Here is an 8,195-nt window from a genome sequence, read left to right as displayed (position 1 = left end):
CGAAGATCTGTACTAGGACCCGTGCTTTTCAATATATTTATAAATGATCTGGAAAGGAATACGACAAGTGAGGTAATCAAATTTGCAGATGATTCAAAATTATTCAGAGGGGTTAAATCACAAGCAGATTGTGATAAATTGCAGGAGGACCTTGTGAGACTGGAAAATTGGGCATCCAAATGGCAGATGAAATTTAATGTGGATAAGTGCAAGGTGATGCATACAGGGAAAAATAACCCATGCTGTAGTTACATGATGTTAGGTTCCATATTAGGAGCTACCGCCCAGGAAAGAGATCTAGGTGTCATAGTGGATAATACTTTGAAATCATCAGCTCAGTGTGCTGCAGCAGTCAAAAAAGCAAACAGAATGTTAGGAATTATTAGGAAGGGAATGGTGAATAAAATGGAAGATGTCATAATGCCTCTATCGCTCCATGGTGAGACCGCACCTTGAATACTGTGTACAATTCTGGTTGCCGCATTTTTAAAAAGTTATGGTTGTGATGGAGAAGGTACAGAGAAGGGCAACCAAAATGATAAAGGGCATGGAACAGCTCCCCTATGAGGAAAGACTAAAGAGGTTAGGGCTGTTTAGCTTGGAGAAGAGACAGCTGAGGGAGGATATGTTCGAAGTCTTTAAAATCATGAGAGGTCTAGAACGGGTAAATGTGAATCAGTTATTTACTCTTTCAAATAATAGAAGGACTAGGGGGCACTCCATGAGTTAGCATTTAGCACATTTAAAACTAATTGGAGAAAATTCTTTCACTCAATGCACAATTAAACTCTGGAATTTGTTGCCAGGGAATATGGTTAGTGCAGTTAGTATAGCTGGGTTTAAAAAAGGTTTGGATAAGTTCTTGGAGGAGAAGTCCATTACCTGCTATTAATCAAGTTGACTTAGAAAATAGTCACTGCTATTACTAGTATCAGTAGCATGGGATATACTTAGTTTTTGGGTACTTGCCAGGTACTTGTAGCCTGGATTGGCCACTGTTGGAAACAGGATGCTGGGCTTGATGGACCCTTGGTCTGGCCCACCTGACATGAGCAAATTAGAAAATATAGCAGAACATCATCAGTGTATAATGAGATTTTGTGTTCTTGCCCTCCTAATTTCAAACTATGAATAGCCGTGTTCTGCTTTACCGCTACTGCGAGAGGCTCAATGGCCAGATCAAATAACAGGGGTGAGAGTGAACATCCTTGGCAGGTGCCACATGCTATAGGAATAAAACAAGATAATATTTCATTAATTAAAAGCCTGGTTCTAGGTCTTTCATACATAGCAGATACCCAAGAGACACATTTCTTCAGAATACCCATTCTCCCGCAATCTTTACTGAAACGGCCTGAGGGATGGGCTGACAGGCTGGCTGATGATTGCAGTAATATTTTTAAATCTTCAGTATAGTGAAGAAATGTACCTGTTTCCATCCCATTAATTCCTATGAGTCAAAAGACCCATAAGAATGAATGGGATCAAAACAAATGAAACTAATGAAATATCTTTCATTTATGGGATGTCCCCATTTATTTTGTGGACCCAACAAATGTATCCCAATGAAACATGGGATATAGTCATTTCAGATGTACATTCATTCAAAATGGATGCACATCCTTACAAAATGACAAGTTCCACTCTGGATTACAGCTGATACTTGAATATGAATCAACCATAAGTGTGATCATTGCTGTGGGTTACCAAAATAACCACTTAATACCAGCAGCTTAAAGAAAGTTCTTTATTTAGATGAAATATGGAATATTCCAGGACAGTGTGAACAAATTCAGAAGTCTCAGAGAGCATTTTATTTATTTGGCCAGAAGTAGGTTTGTGCCTGGCACAGTTGGTACATGATGCCACATAGGAGAGAGTGTCTTCCTTGATAGTTGGCCACCAATAATACTTCTGTAGCTTTAGCAGGGTACGACATTGACCAGGATGGCCAGCCAGCTTGGAATCATGCGCCCAATGGAGCACTTTCTTTCTGAGATGCTTTGGCACGCTGGTTTTACCAGTGGGTACAGAATGAGTAACCGCCAAGTCGACTTTCTTCGGTTCAATTATGTGCTGTGGCTCCTCTGGAATATCCTCCGAGAGAAAGGAGCGTGAAAGGGCATCAGCTCTGGTGTTCTTGTCTCCGGGGCGATATTTGAGCACGAAGTCAAAGCGGTTGAAAAATAAGGTCTGTGATTAATAAGTTGCGCATGGCGGAGATACTCTAGATTCTTATGATCCGTAAACACTGTAATTTGATGTTGAGCACCTTCGAGCCAAGGCCGCCATTCCTCGAATGCCAACTTAATAGCCAGGAGCTCTTTGTCACCAATCCCATAATTCTCTGCTGAGAGAAAAGTTGTGAGAAGAAAGAGCAGGGACGTAAGGACTTTGAATCTCCAGTCTGGCTTAGAACAGCCCCCACACCGACGTCAGAGGCATCGACCTCTACGATGAATGGCTTGTTGGGGTCCGGATGACGTAGGCATGGTTCCATGGAAAAGGCAGTCTTTAAATCTTCCATCGCGGAAATGGCCTCCACAGACCATTTAGAAGCATTGGCCCCTTTCCGGGTCATGGCAGTCAAGGGCACGGTTAAAGAAGAGTAGTTCTTTATAAAGCTTCTATAATGGTTGGTGAATCCCAGAAATTGTCTCAGGGTCTTCAGGCTGGTAGGTTGGGACCAATTCTTGATACTTTCTAATTTTTGGGGATCCATCTGGAAGCCATCTTTAGACACAATGTAGCCAAGAAAAGGCAAGGAGTCTTTATGGAATTTGCACTTGAATAGTTTGGCGTAAAGTTGGTGTTCTCGGAGTCTTAGTAGAACTTGCTTGATGTCTTCTAGATGCATAGACAAATTCTGAGAAAATATCAGGATGTCATCTAGGTACACCACGACACTCTTGTACAACAAATCCCGCAGAATGTCATTCATCATGTTCTGGAACACAGCGGGTGCGTTGCACAGGCCGAAGGACATTACTAAGTACTCAAAATGACTCTCGAGTGTTGAAAGCTGTTTTCCACTCGTCGCCACTGCGAATCCGGACTAAGTTGTAGGCCCCCCTTCAGGTCAAGTTTCTAAAATATCTTGGCCCCTTGAAGCAGGTCAAACAGCTCTGAGATTAGAGGCAGGGGATATCGGTCTTTAATCGTAATCTCGTTCAGACCTCGATAATCGATACAAGGACATAAAGTTCCGTCCTTCTTCCCCACAAAGAAGAATCTTATTTATTTTATTTAGCGTTGGCTGGCGACTGGCTGGCTGGCGACGCTGGCTGGCGACTTTGAAAGTCTAATGAAACCTTTCTGTAAATTCTCCTCAATGTACTCAGACATAGCCTTGTTCTCTATTGCAGAGAGAGGATAGACACGTCCTTTAGGAGGTTCAGTATTTGGTTTCAGCCGAATGGCACAGTCGTAAGATCTGTGTGGAGGGAGGATGTCAGCAGCTTCTTTGGAAAACACATCACTAAATGATGTGTACTGAGGCGGCAGTCCTGCCATCACTGGAGTTGTAGGCATGCAGGGAACAGGAGAGACTTCCTTGAGGCATCTGCCATGACAACCTGGGCCCCAGCGGAAGAGTTCCAAGGAGGACCAGTCGAATTGAGGCTGATGCATCTGCAACCAGGGTAACCCCAGAACGATAGGGTGCATGGCCTTCTCTAACACAAAGAAGGGAATTGTCTCCGTATGGAGGGCGCGAAGAGTCACTGGTTCAGTATGACAAGTCACATCACAGGGCAAAGGTTCTCCATGGATGGAAGACAAGAGTAGTGGAGCTTCTAAAGTAACGAGGGGAATCCTCAGATATTCCACTAGGCATCGAAGTATAAAGTTGCCTTCTGTCCCTGAATCCACAAGGGCAAGAGTTTGGATAGTAGACGGTCCGCAAGTCAGGGAGACTGGTAGAGAGAGTGGAGGAGAAGGCATAGTAGGGCCTAAGAAGAGTCCTCCTGCAGGACTTAGGCCATGCCTCTTCCAAAGTCTTCTCTCTTTTGAAATCAAATGACTGCGACCGAGTTGCAATGGTTCTTCTCCACTGGCAACAGGAGCTGCTGGCACCGCCCGAAGTGCAAGTTTAGCACAAGTCTCCTTCTGAACCCGTCCTTTAGTAGGCTTGAGTTCTTTCACCTTATCACGAAGCTGGTGGTTGATTCTAGAAGCCAAAGCCACTAGCTCATCCAGCGAGTCAGGTGTCTCTCGAGCGGCAAGCTCGTCTCTCAAGTGGGTATTCAGACCTCTGAAGAAGAGAGTTTTCAGGCATCTAGGTTCCCAGAATAATTCTGTAGCAAGAGTCTTGAACTCTATTGCAAAATCAGCCAGTGGTCGGTTGCCTTGCTTCAGGTCCACCAGGTCAGAACCAGCAACAGTCACTCGAGCAAGATCATCAAAAACGGATTTAAATAATTTTATAAATCCCTCAATATCCTTCAGGTTTGGATCCTTGCGCTCCCACAGCGTTGAGGCCCAAGACAAGGCCCTTCCATCAAGATAAGATAGAATATAAGTAGTCTTGGCATAGGCTGTGGGGAAGTGTGCAGGCTGTAATGCAAAATGCATTGGTTTAGAAAACCTCTAGTGCTTTGAATCTCTCCCGAGAAACGAACTGGAGCAGCCAGAGGTACCATAGTCTTTATAGTTACTTCAGGTAACTGACCTTCATTACTGGAAGTGGCGCCTTGCATCTTCTGTGCTTGTAGCTGATAAAACACTGAAGTGAGTTTCTCCAATGCGTCTTGTTGTTCAGCAATACGCCGGGTCAGGCCAGGGACAGCCTGTAAGGCATTGAGCTGTGCCGGATCCATGGAGTTAGCAATCTGTTGTAAACTGTAAGGTTTGGGTGGACCCTTGGACACTGTGGCAGCTGACCATGCCCATGGAGGGAAGTCCCGTGAGGGGCCACAGGTCAGGCTTAGCTCAGGACACACAAACATAGAGTTTGATCTTTTATTAGACTGTGTAAGGAAGCCACCAGAGGTAGCAGTAGTAAGCAACTGGAATAGCCCGGCAGGGCTGGTATCCCTCAGGCGCTGGAACAGCGACTCCTTCGGTAGCAGTGCTGTAGTGGAAAGAACTGAGAGAATGAGTACAGTGAAGAATATACAAGACCCCAGTATGGAGATCCCCAGGGTAGGGAGAGCAGACCCTCGAGGAGCAAGTATCTGAACCCTGAGAGCTGGGAGGCTTGCAGATGATGTACTCACACAGCGGTTCCACGGAGATGGCACTGGGGCTGGAACGGAGGCAGGCCCTCGAGGAGCGAGTGCCTGGTTCCAGAGAACAGCTCTGAGGTGAAGATGGTAGTACTCACTGATGTTGAAGATTAGCGAATCCTAGGCAGAAGAGAAGGTAGAAGTAGGCAGCGAGTCAGGGAACATGGGCCCTCGAGGAGCGAGTACCGGTTTCCTGATAGCAACCTGGAAAGCAAGTGAGGCCCCCGAGGAGCGGGTACCCCGTTAGCATTAGAGAGTCCAATAGAGATTGGAGAGGCAGAGTAGCTGGGTATGGAGAGCGAATCCCATCCGTAGGATTCCCGTAGGATAACCCCCTTGCTAACTCAAAGGCTAGCAAACATTGTAGGCTTTAAATATCCGGGCATCATGACATCATCACGGGGGGGACGCCCCGGAGATTCGCGCCAAGTAGGAAATAAGAAGAAGGGCTGCACGGCGCGCGCGCTCTATGATACAAGCAGAGCATGGCGGGAGGCAGCGCCCAAGCCGGTCCGGAGACGCCAGAGAGGACGGCAGGCAGATGCCGCAGCAGCCAGGCATCCATCCGCAGCATGAGGAGGAGCAAACAAAGAGAGGTAGGCAGAGTGAAGCCATTGGAAAGGGACGGTTGCAACACTTAGTATGTTCCCTCTGGTACGATGTGCTAATCCTGTATCCAGACCCTTGCCTAGGCGCCGAAATCATCACATCCGCCATTGCCGCTTTTGCACTATCAGCCACGTCCGATTATGATCTATGTTTCCTCTGTGTGAAGCTCTGCCGTTCAATTGCTGAGGGTTGCCACAGATTTATAACCGGCTCTATTGCCCCAGCAGATGATGTCCTCATGTCTGGTTCCGCCGATTTGTACCTCTCATGAGTATGTGTAGCAGCCATGAACTTCTGTCCCACAGAGGTTTCTTTTTCTCCATGGCGGGAAAGATGGGGGGCGAGACAGAAGTGTCCCAGGTTTTTGCTTGAGAGCAGTCAAATCCTGCTGCTGCAACAATGATCATTGTCCTCCGCCAATGCCTCCTTCATCGTGATCTACATTAACGAGGCATGGTGAGCCCCCATTAAGAATTTGAAACAGAAACTGTAACATACCCGGTTTTGGGTTCCCAGCTTAACAACAGAATCGTTCAAACGTTACCTCGGCAAGGTGGCCAAACTGAAGGCATAGTCCTTGACCGGATTATTCCTGAAAGAATTTTTCGGCAAACTCTGGTGAACTAAAGGCCTTCAGTTTTCCATCCAACCAGACCTTGAGAGTTGCCGGATACTGAAGCGCAAATTTTATCTGCTTATTTACCAGCAGAGAGCATTGTTATGGCTCTGCCCGTGGTGAGCCGCGGGCAGCCCCTCCACCCACCTGTTCTCTTTGCGTGGTGGGTCGCCGCCGACTCCATCCTCTGCGGTCCGGAGGCTGCAACTATCTTCTGCCCTGCGCGGCGGGGCTGATGCCGTCGGGAACCTCTCCCCTCCGAGGCTGGGCCGCCGCTGCCGCTCCTACTTCCTCTTCGCGGCTGGAGCTGCTGCCGGGGTCCTCGCACAGCAGGGAGGCTGTCCCTGCTTGTGCCCGTCTCTTCTCCATCTTCTTTGTGGCCTACTGCCTCCACCAGGACACCTCTTGTGGCTGGGAAGCCGCCGAAGTTCCTGTCACTGTCTGTTCTTCGCGGCAGATGCCGCTGCCGAGCCTCACTCCCATGCCGCAGGGACGCCGCCGACATGCCTGTCTTCTCTTCTCTTCTCCAGCTCCTCACCTTAGGCGCGGGTGCGCGCCTCAGGTCAACATTTAAAGGGCCAGTAGCAGGAAGTGCTCCTGGCCCCACTGGAATCCAGCTCCACCCAGTTTCCTGCTTCAGCCCTATTTAAGGGCCTCTCGTCAGTCACTCCGGGCCTTCGGATCGGGTTCCACAGTTGTCTGTGTCTCCTGAACGGTCTAGGTCCTCCGTGGTCTTCTCCTGCATTGACGGCTTCGTCTTCATGTTCCTGATGTCCTTCGTCCAGGTCTTCAGTCGTCTTCATGTTCCTGATGTCCTTCGACCATGCCTCCAGATGTCTTAGTGTTCCTAATGTCCTTTGCTTGTATCTCCTGATGTCTGATGTCCTTCCTAATGCCTTTGCCTTCGCCTCTGCCTCCATGCCCTGTTTCCTTGATGTCCACTTTCCTAGCATGCCGTTGTCGTGGTCCGCGACCAGTCCCACTGGTGGGCTGTGTAGGTCACCTCACGGTACAAAGGCCATCCTCATCTCCGCAGTGCAACCCTCCGGAAGACTTCTGCTTCAGTCCTAAGTTTTTAATCCTTGAGAATCGTGAATCCTGTGCTTGAATCTTGTCCCGGTCTTCGGAGCCTATTGCATGTCGCGTCCATCCATGTCAAGACTCTGTTTGAACCTGCTCCGCACCAGAGTGGTCCGCGACCAGTCCCGCGGGTGGACTGTGGAGGGAGCACTGCATGGCAGTCTCGACCCAGCGCTTTGATCCTTGCCTTCGTCTACAGTGTCCTTGCTTCAGTCTTCGTCTACAGTGTCCTCACCTGAGTCTTCGTCCAAAGTCTTCTGTGTTCTAAGGACTCCGTCTGCCCTCGTCCTCTGTCCAGCCTGCTGCCTCTTGCCATACCCAGCGGCAGGTCCGAAAGGGCTTGGAATGGTCGGAGGACTGTTCATCGATCAACATTGCGTTGTTGGTCATCCTGAGGCGTGCAGGTCCAGTAGAGGGTCAGACCTCTGTATCCTCGTCTTCGCTTCAGCCTTATCCTGCTCCACGTTACCCGTGCTTGCACCAGCTCACCTCCCGCGGTGTGTCTTGGGGCTCCTCCCTGAGCATTGCCGTGGCCCAAGGGCTCACTGTTAGCGATCTGCTCCTCCAGAGGGGAGGAGTTAGCAATCTGTTAAAGATCTGCTCCTCTAGAGGGGAGGAGTTAGCAATCTGTTATAATTCTGCTGCTCGGAGTTAGCGATCTGTTA

Source organism: Rhinatrema bivittatum, chromosome 9 (assembly GCF_901001135.1).
Source record: "Rhinatrema bivittatum chromosome 9, aRhiBiv1.1, whole genome shotgun sequence".
Taxonomy (NCBI): domain Eukaryota; kingdom Metazoa; phylum Chordata; class Amphibia; order Gymnophiona; family Rhinatrematidae; genus Rhinatrema; species Rhinatrema bivittatum.
The sequence above is the reverse complement of the archived record's forward strand: the minus strand, read 5'-3'. Positions refer to the sequence as shown.